General features: G+C 48.2%; 2 long non-coding RNA genes across 12 annotated transcripts; one reads left to right on the top strand and one right to left on the bottom strand.

Annotated features, from left to right (window-relative positions):
• Positions 1-1,112: 1,112 nt before the first annotated feature.
• On the bottom strand, positions 1,113-8,092 carry LOC144378295 (uncharacterized). 2 transcript variants are annotated; one of them, XR_013439993.1, is made up of 3 exons: positions 7,793-8,017; positions 5,856-7,416; positions 1,113-2,947 (listed from the first exon to the last, which is right to left on the bottom strand). It is a non-coding gene; the product is annotated as an uncharacterized LOC144378295 (long non-coding RNA). The 2 variants fall into 2 exon arrangements; XR_013439992.1 differs by lacking the exon at positions 1,113-2,947 and having other exon boundaries at positions 3,082-7,416; positions 7,793-8,092.
• A 1,537-nt stretch (positions 8,093-9,629) lies between these two features.
• LOC120885417 (uncharacterized) lies at positions 9,630-19,675 on the top strand. 10 transcript variants are annotated; one of them, XR_013439991.1, is made up of 4 exons: positions 10,660-11,167; positions 12,812-12,888; positions 13,046-15,459; positions 16,209-19,675. It is a non-coding gene; the product is annotated as an uncharacterized LOC120885417 (long non-coding RNA). The 10 variants fall into 10 exon arrangements; XR_013439986.1 differs by having other exon boundaries at positions 10,660-11,311; XR_013439990.1 differs by having other exon boundaries at positions 10,674-11,311; positions 15,357-15,459.
• Positions 19,676-22,845: the final 3,170 nt, after the last annotated feature.

The raw sequence follows: 22,845 nt of genomic DNA, 5'->3' as shown, positions 1-22,845 counted from the left end.
CCCCTTCCTGGCCGGTGCCTGGCCTGGTGGTCTGGAGCTCTGGGGTCTTTCTTGGATCCTAACTAACCTCTGGCTGTGAACACCACCACAAAATGAACTTGACCAGTGCCCTCCTCCTAAGAGAGACAGAGGGTCTTTGGAAGGAAGTTTTGAAACATCTGGAAGGCAGGAGGAAGGGCATGGTGTGCTCTCCTGGGGGTGTTACTGTCCTCGTTGTTACTTGGGCACCCTACATGGCCTTTGTCCCCGTGGCTGCACTCTGCACCTTGGGCAGATGGCAGTAGAGCTCTCTTCCTACCACAGAGGAATGTGCCCTCTCAAGGGTTCGCTGAGACACTCAGACCCCATGTCCACCTTTCACCTTCTCACTTTCCATAGAGGCCAAAGGAGTTGCGTATTCCTCATTATGAGGAAAAACAACAACAACAACAACAACAACAACTCCAGTTAAACTGTGGAGACAAATAGCCCTGCTGCTGTTCCTGTGCCACTTGTGACACAGGATGGATGAACTTAGTGAAGATGTGGTCTGTATGAAAGGCCTGCTTGTGGCGGGGATGCAGGCCCTGTGTTCCTAGTGTGTCTAGATTGTCTATATTTTTTTAAAAGAAATTCAGATTTTTAAGTAAAGTCTCCTACATTTTCTTTTTCTATTAATGTTGACTTAATTGAAACACACATATCACACAGACAGGCCAGAGACTTTATATCAGCCACGGACCATCAGCTTTCAACTCTGGCTTATTGGAAAGTCCATCTTTGGCATGATATTCAAAGCCAACCGCCAGTGTCCATTGCTGATTTCCTGGACTCTTCTATACCCCATTCCCGTCAAATATTCTGTCCCTTTCACCTCTGTCTTAAACTCCCTTCCTGCTCCAATCCTCTTGACAGACTTAGTGATCACTTTTCTAGGCCCAGTCAAACACCACTCCTTCTTTTCTGGAAGAATTCCTTAAACTGGCTCATCCACCATATTTCTTTCATCCAGTTCTGAGGTTGGTGGTTTCTTAGGAGGATAAACATCAGCTACCACTACTTCTGCAGCCATCTCCTCTTGTCTTCATTTGCAAATATTCTCATTATTACCAAGTAAAATCTTAGGGAATGAATTATAGATCACATTGAAGAACTGTATTGTGGAAAACTTTCAAATGTACTTAACAATAGTAGAAAGATCAGTAAAATGAATCCACATGGGACTGGGATTATGGTTCAGTGGCAGAGCGCTTGCCTCACATGTATGAGGCACTGGGTTCCATCCTCAGCACCACATAAAAATAAATAAGTCAAATAAAGGGATTGTGTCCATCTACAACTAAAAAAAATATTTTAAAAAATGAACCCACGTGTATCATCTCACGGCTCTAGTAACTGTCGACTCATAGACAATCTCATTTCATTTACATCATCCTGACTCCAAAATCAAAATTTTGAAATGAAGTTTAGACCTCATGCATTTTCATCTGCAAATATTTCTGAATATCTCTCTAAAAACAATGCCCTCCTCAGGGCTGGAGTTGAAGCTCAGCTTGCTTAACACATGTGAGGCCCTAGGTTTGATTCCCAGCACTGCATGTATGTAAGTAAATAAAATAAATGTCCATCAACAACTAAAAAAAATATACTTTAAAAAAATGCCCTCATTTTAATATGAAAATATAGAAGTATTTTGATTGATTCCGTGTACTCATTGTCTGACTTCAGCAATGGTAAATCCATGAGCCAATCTCATGTCATCTATATTCCTCATTCTTCTTTTTCGTGGATTATTTTGAGATAAACTGTAGACATTTCAATGCCTATGTGAACAGTTTATGTCTCTAAACTAGTCTATATGCACAATAATAAAATTGAGCCCCTACGTCACACCATACACAAAAAGTAACTTAAAATGAATCCATGACCCAAATGTAAGAGACAATGCTGTTCAGTCCTAAGAAGGAATGAAGTTCTGAGCCCTGCTTCAACATGGTAAATCTCAAAAACACATAAACTGAAAGGAGCCGACACAAAAGCCACAAATTGTATAATCTGTTATGTGAAATAGCCAGAATAGGTGACCCAGGGAGATGACGCAGATGGGCAGTTTCGGGGGGAAATGGCACTTCATTTTGGGTGATGAAACGTTCTGGAACACTGTGAACTTACTAAACACCACTGAATCATTCACATTAAAACGACTGATTTTATGATCTGTGAATTTGACCTCAGTTAAAATAACCATACTACCATTTTCATTATTTTTTAAATATCCTAATATCTGAGCAGTTTTCAAATTTTTCTGTTGTTATAAAAACACACACAGATTGCTTCATCTGGGATACAAGGGAGGTTCACACATTCTGAATGGTTGACATATTTTCTTGCCTCAATCTATAGATTCCTCTTCTATGTCTTGCTTCTCTCTCTCTCTCTCTCTCTCTCTCTCTCTCTCTCTCTCTCTCTCTCTCTCTCTCTCTCCCCTAATTTCTTTTGGTTGAAGAGACTGGTCCATTTGTTTTGTAGATTCTGACTTTTGATCACGGTCCCCTGTGGTGCCGTTAGACATATTCCTTTGTCCCCTGCATTTACTGTCATTTGACCATTAGTTCTAGAAGCTTGACAAGACTCTGTTTTGTGTCTCTGGAAGGATGGCCACCTCGTGGGCACATCGTGTCCAACAGCCTGTCTTCGGTGGCATGAGCAGACAGAGACGACCACTGGCCAGACCCATGAATTCCCTGGGGTGTACGAGAATGTGGCCGTCTCCCCTGCCCTCTGCATTTATTAGCTGAGATCCTCCATTCAGAGAAGAATCAATGACCCAAATGTAGGAGACAATGCTGTTCAGTCCTAAAAAGGAATGAAGTTCTTCTGATCCCTGCTTTAACATGGGTAAATCTGAAAACCACGTGAAGCGAAAGGAGCCTCTTTCACTATTGGATTCTGCAGAGGAACTCTTCACCTAGGAGAGAGTCGGACACAGGTTTGATCCCCCTCCTTTATTAAGTGGTTTTGAAAATAACATCTAGTTTCCTAGCATCTTCCAAAAGTGGTCATTTTGAAGTATCAGTTATAAACTCACAAATTTGAGCATGGTTCATGTTTTGTGGTCCTTTATATTATTATCTTTGTTGCAAGGATTAAGTGAGTGAAGCCCAATTTCCCCTTCTAGACCGGTGACAGCTTTGGAGTCTTTTTGTCACAGGCTTGGTATTTCCCCTGGCTCTCTCGCCTGGCGTGAGATGGTGCTGTTCCTTCTCCAGAGCTGGAATTCGCCATTCCCCCCCAACCCCCCCCCCTGCACTGAGAGCCTTTCATCTGGAGGGGAATCCTTTCAAAAAGAGGATCCTATAACTATTATTACACATAGCAATTGAACAGCCATTCTTTTGCTTATGTCCCCCCTTGAAATCTACCTTGTGATGTTGAGTTTTCACTGCTCTTTCATCTACCCTGGCTTTCACACTGGGTTATCTTCAAAATCAATCATGTGAAGCAAGGATACCAAAGACACCCGTCAGTCACTATGCCAGGGGCCTTACAGACTCAGCTCACTGGCTTAATGCTGGAGATAGACTACAGGTGGAGAATAATAGCTCCATTTCATTGACAATGAAACAGAGCCCCAGAGGCACAGAATCGCTTGCTTATTCGTGAAAATTCATCCAGAACAGTGGCAGTCACCTAATTCCAGGTCGCCTGCCCTTTATCCTGCAGTCCATGAGGAGGGGACATGTCTGGAAGTCAGTTAAGACACTCAGTGACGTTTGGAGGTAGCCCAGCACCATGCAGCGCTGTGTGTTTGTAGTGGGTTATTATAATGAATTCTGCTATCATATTCCAAACCTGAAAAGCCCCTCAGAAGTAACTTCTTAAAAAGTATTATGATTACGGAAAATGATGAAATTTCACCTCCTCCTTAGAGAAAAGCCTGGGTTTCTTGTTGTCTTCCTCATGGAAGGCTTGAAAGCCAGGGATCTTAGCAGAATCCATCTTAGGGATTTGCCAGGGAGGGTTGCAGACTGTTTATCAAATGCTCATTGATTTCTCCCACATAGGAATTGCCAGCTTCACAGGCAGAACAAATAGGATTTTCTTTCTGCCTCCTTTATGCCCTTCTGAACAGTTATTTTGAAGCACAAATGCAGAAATAAATACACACATCCATAGTCCCCGGGGCTCTGAGGTCACAGTCTATAATTTTCTCTCTGGTTTGAGTTGGATTCAAAGTTTTATCACTTTTTTTTTTTAACCAAATACATAGGATATGATGCTGTTCTAAGCATTTTACAAACTTTAACTCATTTATTCCCCTTATGGAATCCTGTGAGATAGATGAGGTCGTCAGCCACATTTCAAAGATGAAGAAACTGAGGCACAGAGAAGTAAAGTCATTTCCCAAAGGTGGCACAGCTGGTAAGCTGGGGTGGTGTTGGTGCCTCAAGGCAGTGAGCCTCACCTCTGCCAGGCTGCCTTTCCATTCGTCGGCTCCTGAACCTGCTAGAGCCACATCTGCAGGACTGAGCGTAGCTAGGACACTATTTCCTATATGTAAATGTGCCTGGTAGGAGTACTCGGATTTAGCAGAACACACCTGTCTTTGCTGGCATTGGAGGGCCAGAATTATGAAATGTTATGCTTTATTTTCCCCTAATCAGGTTTGATTTTAACAAAGGAAACTGAGATCTCGTTTGTGGAGGTAGCTTCTGCTTGCAGATGCCCAGATGCTGTGGTACATTCGACATCTGGTTGAGGCATCAGTTACATTTCAGCTACCTAACCAGGTTTCCATGGCAGCAGCCTCCCGAACATCTATGCTTGACTTTTCTTCACTTTTAATGTGACTTTTTTCATCGTAATCATGATCATAACATAACAGATCCTGATTATAATGACTAACATTTATCCAGAGTGTACTGGGGCTGGGAACAGCATGAGCATGGCATGGGTCAGTGCTCTTTGATCTGCACAGTGACATGGGGAGATGGAGGCAGTGCAGATCTGCATTGTACAGGTGAGGAAACTGAGGTGTACAGAGGTTAACGAGTTACAGGTGGGGGCTTTGAAACCAGGCCTATACTGCTAATTTCCAAAACTACCTGTCACATAGCAAAATCATGAACTTCACTCAAAGCCCGCATGGTAGACTTGGAGAGTCAGTTTTAAATTACTCTTTGGTGCCCTTTTCTCTCTTCATTGCTGAAACAAATATTTCTTGAGTCATCCTTCAGTACTAGATTGTGGACAGTAACTGAGAGAATAAGATGTAGTCCTTACTTCCTGGGACTGTCATGGGAAACACAGGCTTCTACTTCCACAGGTTAGGAAGGATCCTACATCAAGACCTTGGTACTGGCGAGCCCATAGGAGGAGGTTAGGATGTAGGGGAGACTTCCAGGGGGAAGTGGTATTTAGGTTGGACAAAAAGAACATACCAGATGGGGACAGTGGCACATGCCTGTAATCCCAGTGGCTCAGGAGGCTGAGACAGGAGGATCACAAGTTCAAAGCCAGCCTCAGCAACTTAGCAAGGCCCTAAGCAACTTAGCAAGAACCTGTTGGGGATGTCTCTCAGTGATAAAGCACCCCTAGGTTCAATCCTCAATATAGAAAAAACCAAACAACAAAAAACCCACCACCACCATCAATATTAAACCCAGAGTTTAGCAGGAAAAGTTAGGAGAAAGGGCATTCTGGGCATAGGGAAGATTATTTGCTTAAATGAGAGTCAAGGTAAGACAATATCTGGGAAATGGAAGAAATGCAATATACTCTGAATTGGAGGTAAGGCATGGGGACAGCCAGAGATGATAGTAGAGAGTCAAGGACCAGATTGTCCAGGGGTTTATATGCTTTGCAAGAGTTCATACCTGATTCTTGGGATGGCAGGAGCTTCTAGAAAAGGCTATAGCTTAGATTCTCATGAGCCATCAGCCACAGTGACCAGCCTTCTACAACCCCACTTGAGGAGCGTGACCTGCCCGTGGAAGACCACCCTGGGAAGGAGACGCCTGATGACACTGGTGTGTCGTCACTGCTGTCAAGCTCCCCACGGTCACCGAGATGCAGGCGATGTGGCGAGACAGGAGACTGTGTAAATCAGTTAAAATAGTTATTCATTTTGTTCCACTTCTTTAATAACAAGCAAGATTAAATTTTAGTTTCTTTACGTGGAGAAACATCGTCATTATTGTTAGAACTAAACCTGGCAAGGTTGACCCAAAAGACACGTACAGGGTGACACTGGGTGGAGAGTCCCTGGACCAAAGTGGCTGTATTTTCACTTTGCAGAGACTACGAAGCCCTGGCAGGGGAGGGTAAGAAGACTGCACTCCTCCCCATCCCAGGGAACCTGGAGCAGCCCTCTGGAGATGCCAGGTGAGATGGTGGGTGGTCCTCGGATCTGTTCTGTTCCTTCCTTCTTCCTCCTTCGGCAGCTCCCAGGTCTGCGCCTTTCCGAGCCCAATTGTTTTTCATACTATGTCATTTGCCCACTTGACAGTTCCCTCAAGGACGCCTTGTCCTTGGCACCACCCTATGCCACAAGCACGTTGACAATCCTCACCCCCAGGTCTTGGCTAGCTATGAATAGAGACGTTACAGTACAGCTCCGTGTCCTCAAGATCTGAAGGAGGGATACCTTTCCTGGGTATGTGCACTTCCACCCCGGGCGAGCAGACCTGCAGGGATGGATCAGCAATGCTGGGGTTTCAGACAGAGGGGACTCACTGAGACAGGAGAGAGGTGAAAGGTCCGTGGAGTGAATCTCAGGACACACCCATCAGCTCATTATGTGACATCTAGCAATTGCTTCTTCCTATTTAAAAAATATATATATTTGGGGCTGGGGATGTGACTCAAGCAGTAGTGCGCTCGCCTGGCATGCGTGCGGCCCGGGTTTGATCCTCAGCACCACATACAGACAAAGATATTGTGTCCACCGAAAACTAAAAAATAAATATTAAAAATTCTCTCTCTTTAAAAAAAATATATATATATATATATTTGAAAATAATTTCAAACTTACAGAATAGTAAATGCACCCATTAGATTAATGTTAGCATTTTACTGCATTGGCTCTTTCTGTCTCTGTACATGCTCATACACGTGTGCACACACACTTCGTTCCCTAAACCACATGAAGGAGGTGCAGGGAACATGGCCCTTGACCCCTAGATACCTCAGACGAAGACGTTCCCTTACACAATCGCAGCAGAGGTCCCACCACAGACGTTCAAATTCAACACGACTCTCGTCTCCAGGGCTGCTCACATTCTGTTTTGTCAAGTGACCATAACACGCCTGGGTGGCGTCTCCGCTTTCAGGACGGTTTCCACTCGGGCATCAGCTGTGCATCAGCTTGTCATGTCTCCTTAAGCTCCTTTAATGCAGAACATTTCCAACTTTCACTCTCTTGACATCAGCCACTTTCTGAAAACAGGAGGCTTCAGAATTACCTCAGTTTGAATCCTAGCTTTGCCGCTTCCGAGCTGAGTGACCCAAAGCAAGCTACTTCTCCTCCCTGAGTCTCAGTCTCCTCATCTGCCTAATGGAGACAGTAATGAAGTGGGAATAGCATCCAAATAGATGGAAGTGGAAGCAAAATATGTAGATAAACTTGAAATCATGCATGGCCCTAAGACTCCTAACGAGGTGCCTGTTACCTAGCAAGTGATCAATGCATTCGATTAAAGTAGTTAGTAATTAATGTGATGTCATCCACTCTGGCTTTGTCACTTATGCTGTGTGACCTTGAGGAAATTGCTCTGCCTCTGTGAAACAGGGGTAAGGGTGGGGCTTTTAATACCTTCCTCCCAGGGTTGAAGGAAGCTCGGAGGCTGGTGCTGGCGAGCTCAAAGCTGGCTCCCTTTCCTCTTGCAAGTGCTGACTCCCCTCTTGCCAATAAAGCCTCCATTTCCCCCTTCTGCACCCCTTACATCGGAATTCTCCAAAGGACAACGCCAGCTTTGTGGCCATCAGTGATGGGGCGAAACCTTTATAGCAGGTGTGATCGTGTGAGAGGTCCAAATATCAGAGATGATAGCTGTTTAAAGAAGAAACTGGAAAATGGCACCCTCCCTGTGGGTGTTTTTCACCAAGCATGTTTTGGGGTAATCTCTGTGTTGGTCAAACAGGCTGCCATGGTGGGTGTGGTGGAGGGATAGGGTGGTGGTAGTCCCTGGTGGCTGTGATTCATTGTTGATCAAAATCAGAGTCTGGGGATCCACATGACCTTCATGTCATCATGGAAACTCTGATGTGAGCCAAATGCCCAAAATAGAGCCCTCCAGGGCTTAGCCACCCCTTCCAGAATGTGTCCCCAGGTCTCCCCAAGGCCAGATCTCAGCTCAAAGCCATCTCCTTGGGGAAGTCTTCCCAGGCTCTGCATCTGATGTCAGCCCCCCACTCCTGAATTATGCCCCCATCTTGTTGTCTCTTAGCAGAGTGTGCCAGTTGGCCTCACATCTGTTCAGCTGACTCTTGTGTCCCCGCACCATCTGGAAGTCTCAGATGTCAGGGAATAGGCCTCTGCTCCTCTCCAAGAAAGGCCCAGTCTAGGACATGGTGGTCACCAATTTCATTGGTCACCAATATTTGCTGCCTCAATAAATGAAGCCTCTTCCACTCTGGCCCTTCTGTGGTGATGAGTCCCAAAGGCTAATGATGGAGTACACCACACCGTGGCCCACGCCCCGGCGTGACCTTGAGGGCACACCTGGGAACTTGGGAAGGTCTCTGTGGTGGGTGAGTTAGGACAAGTTTGCAGGATTGTGGCTTTGACCCCTGGGAGCAGGAAAACCAGCTTCCTCCCTGGGATTGGATTTCTTCTTTGGAGATGACTGGTTCTCATGATCCCATCGGTTTCCCGTGGGTGCAAGATACCCTGGGAGTGTGGGGGCATTCCCTGTTCAGATGAGCTGCAAGCGGGGAAAAGAGTCTGTGGGTGTGAAACAAGCTTATGGTTTGGTTGCTGAAAGTCCTGAAGCTCATTCAACCTTCAGGGGTGACCTGGGTGCCAGGGTCTATAAGGTGTAGGACACCTTTAGGCTCTCGTTTCCTACCTCAGCATCCGGGATCAGGACTTAGGGCTCAAATCCCTGGCAGGCTACATGTATCTCCGTGACTTGGCCAAATGCTTTTCTTCTCTTGAGAATCAGTGTCCTCCCGTGCAGGAAAAATAACTCCTGCCTCTATTGTCAGGAGAGTGTCCTGCCCACACAGAGTGCCCAGTGTGGGCCTCAGGAGAGAGCCACCTGCGTGATCAGTGCAGCCCAAGATGGAGGCTTCAGGAGCCTGTCAGACCTGGGTGTGAATCTCGACTCCCCCACAGCACAGGTGACTGGTGGTAATGCTTGTCACCTCTCTCCAGCTTCTGTTTTCTCACCTGAAATTGGCTAGAATAATATAGTTGACCCTTGGTGTCCTTGGGTTTCACATCGGCAGATTCAACCAAGAACAAATGAAATATATTTGGCTCTGGAGGCTGAGGCAGGAGGATCAAAAGTTCAAAGCCAGTCGCAGCAACTTAGGTTCAAAGCGACTTAGTGAGACCCTGTCTCAAAATTTAAAAAGAATTTAAAAAGGAGCTGGGGATGTGGCACAGTGGTTAAGTGCCCCTAGATTCAAACCCTGGTACCAAAAAAAAAAAAAAAAAAAAAAAAAGAAAGAAAGAAAGAAAGAAAAAATAATTGTATCCATATTGAACATGTATAGATTTTTTTTCTCACTATTTCTTAAATAATGCAGAATAACAACTATTTATATAGTATTTACATTGTATTAGGTATAAGTCATCATCTAGGGTCGTGGAAAGTACAGGGGAGGATATGGTACTTTATATGCAAATACTATGTGGTTGTACATGAGGGTCTTTGAGCATGTGTGGATTTTGGTACCTTCAGGGCTCCTGTGGGTGCTGAGAGACAGTCATATATTTCCTGGGGTTACTGAAAGGACTGTCCAGAATATTGTTGCATAAATTGCTATTCAGGTAATTATTGCTGTTTAAGGCCTTATAAATTTAGATCCTTCTCACTCAGAAACTAAGTGGTTGCTGAACCCCCTAAATACAGGAACAGGCGTATTATCCCCAAGTGCATGGAACTCACTGGTCCTGTGCATTGTCGTGTTCTGTGCAAGAGAAACAACCTGGTCAATGACCTCTAGCATCTGGGGGCAGGTGCAGTGTTGTGAGGATGTGTCCCTGGGAAGCGATGGCAGTCACCCCTCCCTCCTGTCCTCTGCTACCTCTCCTCCTTCCCACCTCCCTTGCTCTCAACCTGGACCATCAGCCTGCTCAGCCTCTGCCCTGATTCCTCTAGAGGTCCAGTTACCAACTGCTCTGACACCTTGTTCTAGAGGCGCTCCTCCAGAATGGCCTGGCCCCAGGGCCTCTCCCCTGCAATATCTGTGCTGTTTGGTTCATTTGTGGACATGGAGGCAAGTGACCTTCTGTGACTCGATTCCATGGTTTTGTTTGCAAGAATACAGACGCGCAAGTGGCCGCTGACAATATGTGTTCCAGCATCATATACGGGGCATATTTTGCTCAGAAACATGCCCTGTTAGTTGTTGAAACCTCTTTTGCATTCCCTGAAACAAATGACACTATGGCGTATTTTCTTTTGGGGGGCAGTAAATAAAAGGCTTTTATGTTGACAATGATAATATTATATCCTACAATCTATTTGCATTTCTCTATTTCTGTGGATTTTATTGCTCGATATAAATCCCCAGGCTGAGGAGCATTAAGCTTCACTCAGGAAAGAATGGTGCATTTTGTCACAGGGCCGGACAGCTACGTGCCCAAGATGCCACCTACAGGGATTGCCTTCTGTCCTGCTGTGAAGGGGCAAGACATGGACAGGAAAACGTGTGGATGTGCACGTGAAGCCTCGGTGATTCTTTTTGGATCCACAATCAAAATCCATTTCCAAGAGGGAGATGGTCCGTGCATGTGCCTCTTGCATGTGCTACCTGTGGCCCATCCCTGCCAGCTGGCTCTTCAGATAAGTGGTCAGCACCTGCGTCAGCTCTGGCCAAAGCTCTTTGGCTCGAGTGAAGGGCAGAACATGAGACTGAGGACATAAATCATCCGAGAGGCTTGTAGAGCAGTTAAGTCTCTCACCACTCCCTGCGGGGCTTCTGAATACTTGCGAGAGCAGGAGCATTGTTCCAACAGGCAAGTCAGTAAAAACCTGCAGAGATAAACTGTGGCACGGCTTGAGTTTATTAGTGCTGACCATTGAAGGCCCTCTGGGCACTTCTGTGTGCCGTGCCTGGTGCTAAACACTATCTCATTTAATCCTCACAACAGCCTTTCAAGGTAGGTGCTACTGTGATCCTCATTTTACAGGCCAGGAAGCTGAGGCTTAAAGCTCCTCAGCTGAAAACCTGCAGAATAGGAATTCAAGTTCTGGACAGGTCTGGTGAGAGTAATTGGTGGCAGGAGGAAGGACACTAATGACTCCCTGGGAAACTTTCAGTGATGGTCATGAAGCCCCTCCTGCTGCCTGCAGGTGTGACCTTGCAGAACACACAGAGAATGAACAGGTAGTGGGTATAACAGGGCGGAATGTGGCGAGTGGCTCGGCACAGGCATCCCGGGAGAGCCTGGCTATTTCAGACAAGGCCGTCTTCTCTGCTCTTGAGGGAAGCTTCTCAGGTGCAGAGATGGGATCCTTTGCCCAGGCCCAGGGAAGAGGCTTCGGCTGAGGGGTTTGGTGACGATGTCTCCACCGATCTCTGAGTGGGGCGGGCAGCCCTTGCTTGACCCCTTTTGGAAGAAACTACCCAGACCTGGTAGTTTCTGTGCCCCTAGGTCAGGTTAAGGAAATGGCCCTCAAAATACCCAAGTTTAATGGAAAAGTTCTTGGCTTTAATTATCAAATCCCTAAAATGCTTATTTATTGTGTTTTAAGCCATGCCCATTTTTCTATTTTAAGTCTCAGGAGGGTTCAAGTCAGAGCGGGAGTTGGAAGGGGACGGATACATGATTTCCTTTAATTTTTTTTCCTTCCTTTTTGCTTTTAACTTATCGGGGGCTTTAGTCAAATGCCTGTTTTCCAATCGAGCCTTTAAGGAGAACATTTGTGAATGACTCTGCCCCCTTTGTTTTCCAGGCAATCAAATCCAATTTTCACTTAACCAGAAAAGCAAATGTTTTTAGAGCTGTGCTGACTCCTCAGAGGGTGGTTTCCTAGGGTGGGAGCTCAGTGTCACCAAACAGAGGAAACAGGGGATGGCGTTCAGGACAGGGGTGGTCAGGACCGGCCTCTGCTGACTCCCACACAGCCCAGGAGAACATATCACTGTGTTTTCAATTGAAATACCAGAGGAATGTCCACGCCTTGTCCTTGGGCCGTGGCTGGGACGCTGGGACAGCTGGACTCCTGTCCAGAGCTTTGTCATCTGTGTGGCAATGGCGGGCAGGTGGACCCAGCAAAGCCTGGTAGCACGGGCTTAGCCCAGGTCTCAAAGAGCCGGACAAATGAAAATTGATTTTAGGTGGCACGTGGAGGAGATGTCAATAACCCGAATCCCACAGTGACGTATGGTTACCTTTCCACGGCTCCATCCTTCTGAGCCTGTGAAGGACAAAGTCTTAAATTTGTGCACCGTGTCTGCAACTTCCTCCTCATCTCTGGGTTTTAGATGAAGACAGATCCGACCTTAGTCTTAGATACAGTGGTTTTATTTCCTTTTGGAAAAAAATTTATGATAACCCTGCTTTATAGCAATTTTGAGATAAGATAAAAATTTCATTTGAAAATAAATCAGTTTAAGGTTGTTTGCAAAAACAACCTTGATGTGTCTGTGGATGCAGATACGGCAAGACTCAAGAGGCAGCGGAGGAAGCCCCCAAGTGTGGGATGTGCCGCCTTGGGCTGGAAATTCAAGGAGGTAGGCTTCTCTGACTCCCGGGCATGATGGCCATTTACTTCAAGGCTGGTGGGAACAGAGGGTCCCCAGGCCCTTGGGATCAGAGCTGATTTCAATCTTCCCGGCTCTCACTGACTGTGTGCCTTGGCCTCCTGATTCTGTTTTCCCATCTGTAAAGTGGGTCTGAGGAGCAGCTGGAGAAGAGCAGAGAGCGTCAGTTCCTAGGACAGGGAGAGCCTGTCTCCCCAAGGTGCAGGCACCCACCTCCAGGCCAGTTGACTTATTCTTTTATTCCCAGGGCCCCGGGTTGCTTCTGGGAGGGGAGGGCATGTGGAATACAGTTTACCCCCTGCAGCCTGCTGAAGAAATGAGCTCCTGAGGCCAGAAAGTCAAGCAAACCCATCTGGCCGAGAGGACTCCGCAGCACAAAGTCAAAGTCACGTTCGAGTCTTGCGCACGGCAGCCCCTCCTCATCTCAGGCTGCAAATCTTGGGCAATCGGAGGCAGGCGCTGAATTAAGCTTAATTAAAATTCACTCTTAATTAGGGCCATTACTTAAAATCAACTCTATGTAATAAAGCTGTGTAATCATAATTAAGCCCCAGGAATGGAATTAGGAAGCTCAGGATGCCAGAGCCACACGTGGATGGGCCCAGTGCCGGCAGGACAGCTCCGAGGGCTGAATTAACAGAATCTTTAAATAACCGAGGACCCATGGGTGTGTGTGAGGAGTGCGCCTGAGACCTGCACGGCTGGCAGGTCCCAAGGAGGGAGGTTTGTGATAAATGGCCCGAGAGGCTAAGCTCCAGGGTGGTGCTGGGGCAGGAGCCTGGGGCAGCGGTAGGAAGGCAAGAGGCTGGGTTCAGGGAGGCTGGCCTCCCCCTAGCTGTGGGTGAGGCGCACATGGCTTCTTGGGGTTGTTCCCCAACTGAGACACCAGGACGGGAGGCAGCTGAGTCCCCTGCAAGAAGTCTCTAACTACTACAGGATTTAGACTCAGGACTCTGGATATGGGGCTCTCTGGGAGGATTCCCTTTAGCAAAGTCAAGATGGATGCCATCAGCTTATAGCCCTGAGGGAACACGTGGAGTTCAGGGTCCTGGCTGTTGGCATCATAGTTACCATGGCTGTTGTTAAGGAAAGAGGGGAGTGGGGGTTAAGTGACCTGTGACCATCTCCTGCTTGGACACTAACTGGTAAGCACCCAAAGAGAAGAAATGTGTGATTTTTAATGAGACAATCAGTTTTGAACTTTGAATGTGCCAACTACTGGCCAAGTCATCTAGGGCAATATTTTCCTTCCTTCCCAGTTCCTTGAACTATAATATGAATTATAATGAAAAGGTTGATCTGAGAAGAAGACACATCAAAAACTTACAAAGCCCAGTGCCAGGCAAACCACACATTTTATAGTGTTTTAAGATGTGTACATTGTTCATTATATTTGCATATTAAATTGCTGTGCTTCAAGCTCTATTCTGTTTTATATGTAAGAACTACTTGTAAGTTCATAATTGCCCTAGGAATAGACAGGATTATTTTCTCTGATTTACACATAAGGATTCTGAGACTCAGAGATGTACGTGACTTGGCTCAGGTCACACAGCAATAGAGTAGCAAATAGTAAGAGCAGTGTACATGACAGTTATTATAAGGTGAGAATCTATGTCTTTTGGCCCAATGATCAAGGTCAATAAGACCCACAGATAACATGTGCCTGGAAGCTGCAGGTAAGTTCTAAGAAAGGTGGCTAGCACTGCTCAGAGGCTGGTCTTACTGTGCAACTCACCCTGCGGAACAAGACCAGGCTTGGAGTTCAGAGGGGACGGGCGTCGGGTGCTGAGCTGTGGAATGGCAAGGGGAGGAGGAAGCCCTTCCGTCTGATTTTTTGGCCTAGTGAGCTGATTTCCTTGCTTGTGGGACTTGGGGATTGTTCTCAGAAGTGGTGAAGGGACACTTAGACACCCGCAGCCTAAAACCAGAGGCTTCCTGCTTGAGCCCCCCTCATCAGGGGCTGCTCACACCTCTTGTGCCCCAGAGAAGTGTGCTGACTGTGCGCCTGACACTGAGCGTGTCTGCTCATGTGCTATCTCAGCCCCACAGGGTGGGAATCCTCGCTCTCATTTTGCAGAGATGCTGTCCAGGCTGGGGTGCCGCCCACTCTGCCGCTGCCCTAGCAGTCAGCACGAAGGTCTGTCCCCTCCACCTACACTCAGGACCAAGAGACCTTCGGTGCCATAAAGGTCCTACAGTTCACATTTCTCAGACAGCTGCGTTCTCTCTGCTTGCCTGTCCCCAGGGATGGGGACGGACGTCACTACTAACTGAGTTAAATGCTAGTGTTTGGATGACAGGTAGAGGCGGGGGGAAATGTGCCTGGCCTCGTGGTCAAGGAGGCCTCCCACTTCGGACTTCCCATCCTCTCTGAGTGAATGTTTTTCTCAATCTGTTAAAATGCGAAAGTTTCAGTTCTATCATGGTTTTTGCAGGTGCGCGTTAGCATTTCTCATGGGTTCACTCGAAATCCTAAATGGGAAAGGAAGCAGGATGTAACCTGGTCATCATCCCAGGCCTCGGAGGGCCCTGGACCTGGTAAGGACACTCCTTGTCGATTCCTTGTTGACTCTGGGGAGGGTCCAGGAGCCCGGGTCCAGGGAGGGCCTCGTGTACCCTCACTGGACATGGAGGTGTGGGGCGGGAGGAAGGGCTCTTACCACCCAGTGGCAACCCGCACAGCCACGCGTCCTGCTGCTTTGAGGGGAGAGTAAAGGACGGGGGTCGGGGAGCCAATGGCCAACGTGGGTCCCCAGGGTCACAGAGGCCCTGTGAGTGCATGGTGGCCACAGGCTTCCCATGACACAACTCTAGGAGTAGCCTTCATGTGGGGTCTATGTAAGTGTTCCCGCGTGATTGTTCCATGATCCCTCATCCAATGTAAGCCTCAACCCAGAGAGCACCCCAGGCTGGGTTAATGCCATCCACGGGGGCTGAGGTCCAATGGCAAAATGTTGACTTACGGTGTGCTCATAGGTTCCGGCTCCTGACCCCAGGGTAGTCCCTCTCCCAGTGTGACCTCTTCGTCCTTCAACATTGAGAGCTTTTGCCTCTATTTACACTAAATAGAGCCAGTTCTACTTGCTGGTTCCTGTATTTTGGGCAAACTAAGCTGGCGGCCCCCATGGCCAGTCAGAGCAGGTATCAGCTCTCGGGGGGGGGTGGTCACGAGAAAGGCCCCCCCAGACCTGCTCCTGAGACAAAGTTTAGCAAACATCTTATCTCCTGCAAAACACGTGAGGTAATGTTTATGGAAGCTCACTGTGTCCCCTTCCACCTGACCGCAGGGTGCTGGTGTGACCAAACAGTGCCCGCGGTGGCTGGACTCCCCACGCCCACGCTCACCACCCTCCGTGGGAGATGGAAAACCTCCTGCCGGCCAGAGGAGAGCCTGGCCCCTTCGGCCTTTCCCTGGCCACCATATCTCCATTTTCCAAGGCACCATCGTAGGTGGACGCAGCCTTGGTTTACCTAAGATGAGATTGAGTCAGAGAGCCGCAAGACATCTTGGCCAGGGTTACAAAGTGAGCAGGTGGCTGTCCTGGGGAGCCAGGGGCCCAGCTCTGATGTCCCCTCTGAGCTGCTCAGTGATAGCCATTTGTTGAAAGACTCCTGGTTTTTAAATGTGCATGGATAGAGTCGAGGAACAGATAGACTGATGGGTGGGAAGCAGGTAGGCAAGGTAGCTATGGAGGGTGAGGACAGAGGCCTGGAGGAGTGAACAGACAGGTGGGTAGACAGGGACAGACTGCATGTGGCTGGGGAAGTCATGGTGTGCATGTGGGCAGTTCTGGAAGAATGCATGGAAAACTGTGGACGATGGCCGCCGCTGGAAAGGGCATGGGGAGCCTGGGGGGGTGTGTGCTGGGGAGGGGGGCAGTTTACTTTTTTGCTCATTCCTTGCTCTCTGACTGTTGAATGGTTACATGTGCACAAATCTGTTTTAAATCTCTTTCTCCTTCTTTGTCCTCTATCCCTGGGCATCTGTCCACAGGAGAGACAAGACAACACTCTAGAAAGGTGCTGAGAGATTCCCTGAGGACCCATGCAGTGATCTCCTTGCCAGCTCCTCCAGAAGAATCAAAGCCTTCGGTGGCTCTCAGATACACAGGTGGCTCAGAGACTGAAAAGAGCAGCCTTGGAAGAGAGCCATGCAGGGGACACCCCAGGGGCCCCTACCTCCATCCAGCGACCACAGATTCCCATGGCGGTGGTACTGGTAGCACTTGGACCTGGCTAAATGATTTTTGATTTAACCACACAGCGGAATATTATGCAGTTATTAAGAGTCAATTAACCATCCTTCTTTTCTCCACACTCAGTATTAGATTGAAACAGCGGAAGAAGCACTTCGGCAGTCAGGGTCCCCAGAGTGGAGCATGAAGTCAGGTTAAAACACCCCAGAGTGAATAATTAACTCTTGGTTGTGACATTGTGAGTGACTGGCATTGTTTTTCAATTATTTTCCCATTCTCAATGCACCAATACACGATTCTTATGGTAAAAAAAATAAACATTTATAAAGAGCCCTCTCTTACATCAAGAGCGATGACATAAACTTCTGCATAAGGAGGTTGGAAGTAAGTAAGAAGAAATGGTGCCTTGGGGTGGGATCGTAAACTTTTTCCTTCTCACCTTTATGGTTTCTCAGTATTCTGCATTTGATCTCTTTACGTTTACACTGGGGCATTTATGTTTAAGATGACCTTTTATTTTTAATAGGCAGAGGGAAAGAAAGGCCCATTTGCTAAAAAGTCCAAGTTTCAGGCTCTCCAAAGCCTGGTCATGTCAATTGGTGGATATTTCACAGGCCTCTGGAATGTGGGAGTCATTTTGCCCTGGGGGTGGGGATGGGGACAGGAAACAGAAATACAATCCCTCTTACCAAATAAGTCACAGCGCAGCTGGGGAGAGGAGATCCGGCATCATGCAGGTCACCAGGTCTGATCCTAGGAGTTTGTGTGTCATTCTAACAGCAATGACCGCATGCCCATATGTCCAGCTTCAAAGCCACTGCCCCTTGGGACTCGCCTCCATCTCTTAACCAGTTAGGACTGAACCTCGGTGTATTTTCATTTCTTTTCTTTTTGTACTGGGGATTGAACACAGGGGTACTCTACCCCTGAGCTACCCCCATGTCATTTTTATTTTTTTATCTTGAGGCAGAATCTTGCTAAGTTGCTGAGGCTGGCCTTGAACTTGAGATCCTCCTTCCTCAGCCTCCTGAGTGGCTGGGATTTATGCTGAGATTGTCACTGAGCCTGGCTCTCAGTGTGCTTCCTGTGGATGCCAACTAAGGTCACTGTGAGGAGTAAGGAAGGCTGTGCGCGAAACCTGGGCCAGTCCCTCCTAGGGGTGAGCCTCGTGGCCATCACAGTGCCCGGGGTTTGGGGCCAGCTCTCTGCCGTCCTGTTGTCCCAGATGTGCCAGTGGAGCTCACACTCACCCTACTCCAGAGCCGGAGTTTCTGCCTCGCCAGAAGCTGCATTTATACTCCTGCCCTGTGTACACCCAAGTTTGTTCTCAGCCTCACGCTGTGGTCCCGCCAGAGATCCACGGAGGTGATTCTGCTTCAGAGGACATGAGAGGACAGACGTTCCCCTTCTTGCAGGATGTTGCTGCTTTACCTGCTCAGAAGAGCGCCCCCCCAAAGCCGTGTGGTGACACAGCATCACTTGTCCCCACACCTTGGATGTGACAGAATTTGCCTTGTAGCCAGAGATGCTGGCTTGGCTGGCTGGAGGGCAGAAGGTCACGACCTGAGAGCAAAAGGAGGCACAGGAAGGGCAGGTGCCAGGAATAGACCCCCGGCCTTGGTGACAAGAGTCAGGGGTGTGAGCCACAGGTCACTATGCCACTGGGACAGTCCCCAGAGGGCCTTCGCTGACTCCTGAGGTGGCAAGGGGGAGAGCCAGGGTCTGGTGTGCTTGGGTCTGGGGCCACAGTGCGACATGGGGGTGCAGGCCTGGTATCCTGAGCACCAGGCCTCCTTGTAGGGGGATGACTTATCTGTCCATTCAGCAAGCCACTCTTTGGGGACAGTTCTCCTGGGTCACTTTCACTCAGGAGTGCTGAAGCTGCTTTGGGGGATACACAGGTGGGTAAGACTTGGCCCTAATCTCAAGAACCTTCTGGCCAGAAGGAAAGAGGGGCAAACTAACCCCACATGCTAATCCATAAACGGATTATCACTTCACCTCCCTCCACTCCTTAAAATGTGTCAATGCACTTTGGTTTCTTTCAGGAAAAATGCAAACCCTTGCCTGGAACCGATGGCTTCTCTCCAGCCGCCCCTGCTCACTTGCCGGACACTGTCCTACCACCCTCCTCCTCCTCCTCCTCCTCCTCCTCCTTCTGTGGAAGGCTTCTCTGTCCACCTGAGCTGACCAAGTCCTTAGCACACACTCTGACATCTCATGTGATATCCTCTGTAGCCCTATTCCCAGTTATAATTATTTGCTTTTATCTACCCAATGACTGTCTTCATGTCTCTATTCTCCACCGGACTAAAAACTCCACAAGAGCAAAAACTTTTTGTAAAAAAAAATATAAACTTAAATTTAATTGGAAAAAAAACTTATGAAAATAGTTCATTCGCATTCACCGCCTGTGGGAAGAGATGCACCTGTGCATCCTTGTGAGAGCATCATCTGTGAATCTCCTGTTTTCTGAAAAATTTGGAAGTTCACCACAGCGGTGATCCTGCTCACCGCATACCATTTTTTGAATAATAAAAGACCTTTTGGTGACCGACTTTGCTGGGGGATGATTCATGTGTGCTCAGCACACCCATTTGGGTGTCCCTTTCCGTGACTATAGGTGAATTTGTACAAAAGCTCACACACACACACACACACACACACACACACACACACACACACACACACCTGTGTAACCACTGCCACAGTCAAATATGAAACATTTCTGTCGCCCAGAGCCCGGTGGTGCCTCGTCTGAGTTGGTCTTATTCCCTACTCAGGCCACCTTGGATCATGTCTCCATACATTGTCTTCTCTACAGTCTGATGTAAATAGAACCACAAGGTCAGCGTCCTTGAGTGTCTGGTTTCGTCCACACAGCGTGATGTCCTCCACGGCCGCTCTACATCCCTTTCCACTGCTGAATGGCACCACTCTGAGTGGGATGAGAGTGTCGCCAGTCTCTCCAGGCAGACACCAGCTTCCTGAGGACTGGGTCTGTACTTGCTGATACGTGGTATGGGGAAGGCATGGAGGTGGCCTTGGGAAGTGACAGTCCTTCTTCCCTGATTCAGGGTACGTGAGGGATAACTCTATACTCACACTCGGCAGTCCAGAGACACCGCCTTCCTTTCTATACCCACAAGTCAGCCATCTGGGCCCAGAACATCTCCTCCCTTCAGAATCACTGCTGCTTCTCAGAGTTCCCAGGGGGAGTACTGGGCAGGCCTTGGCCGGGCAGCAGGATGGCCATGCCCCTGACACCGTGAACTTGAACTTCCTCCTTTGATCAGAGGGGACACTGGCATCTGCTCACAGGGTCAGAATGCGAGCCCATGTGTCTGACGGTACTTGTGAAGGAGAAAATGTGGTGCTAATCCATCGTCCAGTAGCATCTCTTCTGGACCCAATTGCCTGTGTCACCCGGGACAGGTCTCTCCCTCCCTCCCTCCCTCTCTCTGGACCTTTCCACCTCTTGCCCTGTCCCATGAGGGTACTACCAGAGTTCCTCATGGCACCCTCCTCTGAGGTGTTAGGACACTTATTAAAAAGGTCTATTTGATTTTTCATCATTTGAAAAATTGGGGAGATATTTTAGAGACTGGCCAGTTTTTCTGAAAATTCTTCTTCTGGGTCAAGAAAGCCAGCTCCGGTTTCCAGAAAAGCCAGTGTTTTCACATCAATAGGCTTAACTCTGTAGCCATTTCCAAGCCCATTAGGGAGAATAATAGTGCTCCTGACTTCCGGGAGTGCCGGCCAGGGCTGTGGAGCATGTCCTTCCTTGATGGGAACTGATCTTTGATGGGGATAAATGTGTCCCCAGCTACTGTGGAGCAGGGACAGCATTCTGTTTTGTAAGCCAGCCATTCAGTTTCATTCACCTCCACCTGGGCCGGTCACTCAGCAGAGGGTTCCGAGTGCCCTCTGTGTGTCAGGTGGTGGGCATGTGCCCTCCCTCAGGAGCTCGTGATGGAGGTGGGAGTTCACATCTCCAGACGGAGAATTGGGCTCATCCCATGTGGCTTGCCCTGTGTCCTCAGCTAGTCAAGAGCCAAGTTGGGACTGAAATGCTCTGTCTTTTCCACTATGATAGGCCCTGGAGCCCACTCAGGGGCTGCAAAGATAAATTCAGACGTGTTCAATTCTGGGTCCAAGAGGAGAAGGCAACAGCCTCACGTTCACCAAAGAGAAATCCAAAGATGTCACGACGCCGGGAACCCACACTGAGTTCAAGTCCCAGACCTCACTGGTGAGGGGATGAAGTCCCCAGGCCTCTGACCTTCCCAGGTCATCAGCTGGCAGGCCATGAGTCACCAGATCTCCCAATTCCCAGGTTGGAGATTTTCATGCTGCTGCATAGCCAAGGGCAGAATGGAGACTGTCGCACCAGGAACTGGAGTGGAGAATTAGGAGCAAGTCTTCTCCAGGTCACAGGTCACCTGCCTCCAGTATGCGGAGTAAAGAATAATGATCTCCAGAGTAAAGAATAATGGATCTCTGGAAACTGAGGAGGGACCATGCCATCACAGCCCTTTCAATAGCATGACACAGCGTTCCTTTCCTGCGACCTCTTGCAGAGTCAAGGACAGATTTCAGGACAGTCATGGTGAAGACTAGTATTTAGGAATCCCTCACTTGAAACCCTAAGGAACCTCCTCTCTTTAAACCCAATGCCTCTGAGCAGCAAGTCCCATTTTGGAGCTTGCACAGTTTGGTTTCCAGGAGAAACAAGAAATGCATGTCCTGTTTTGCCCCCAATACCCTCTGCGTTAGAAAATCCGGGTCACTCTGAAGTTATCTTTATTCATCAGCCACGGGTTTTTCTACTTGGCTGGGAAAACACTTCTCAGTGTCTTTTCGGGGAATGATTCAAGGAGGGTACACACCACCCAGCCCTTGGAAGTCAGGCCATTGTTTAGCAGTTGAGAGCTGCCCGCCCCCCCTTGCTACTTGATGATGGATGGTACCCCAAGAACCCCCTGACCACACACCTGGAAGAGGCTGTTTCCACATCACCCACACACAGTATGCACCCCGAAACTGGGCTGCAGCTCTAGGCGTCTTTTGCAATAGCATCGTGTTCCAGAGTGCCCTTCTGTGTCACGTCTCCCACTCCACCACCTCACTGGAGTGTATCTCAGGGCAAAACCTGGGGCTTCCCCCGGGCCAGGGAAAGCTGCTGGGCACAGACTTGGAGAAGCTGGTGTACAAGTCAAGTGGAGGCAACAGAGAACCAGCCAGGATGAGATAGAAGTCTGAGGAGAGACAAGAGGGGCAGACAGGGGGTGGTGAAGGTGGAAAACTTTCTAGAAGGAAGGACATGGCCGTGGGTGAGGGACAAGGGTTAGGCACATCTAGGCTGGCAGCCTGGCTCTGCTCTTCATGAGAGTAACTTTGGGCAAATCACTATCCCTCTCTGAGCCTCAGTTTTCTCATTTGTCAAGTGGGGAGACTAACAGTTCCTGCTTCAGAAGTTTGCTTAGAGAGAACTCAATGAGGCAATGTGTGTGGAGCACAGGGCCTGGCTCATAGCAAGTGCTCAATAAAACTTAGCTGTCATCATCATCATCATCATCATCATCATCATCCTCTCCTACTGGCCAAGTAACCATTTGTTCTCTCAAAGCCTGTGTGGGGGCCATGTCCTCAGGATTCCCATTTTCCACAAGGAGATGTCCAAGAGGAGCAGCTGAAACACTCCAGTTTGTGGATCCTTTTCCTCACA

The sequence above is a fragment of the Ictidomys tridecemlineatus genome, chromosome 1, assembly GCF_052094955.1.
Source record: "Ictidomys tridecemlineatus isolate mIctTri1 chromosome 1, mIctTri1.hap1, whole genome shotgun sequence".
Classification (NCBI taxonomy): Eukaryota; Metazoa; Chordata; class Mammalia; order Rodentia; family Sciuridae; genus Ictidomys; species Ictidomys tridecemlineatus.
This window is presented reverse-complemented; position numbering and strand designations above follow the sequence as displayed.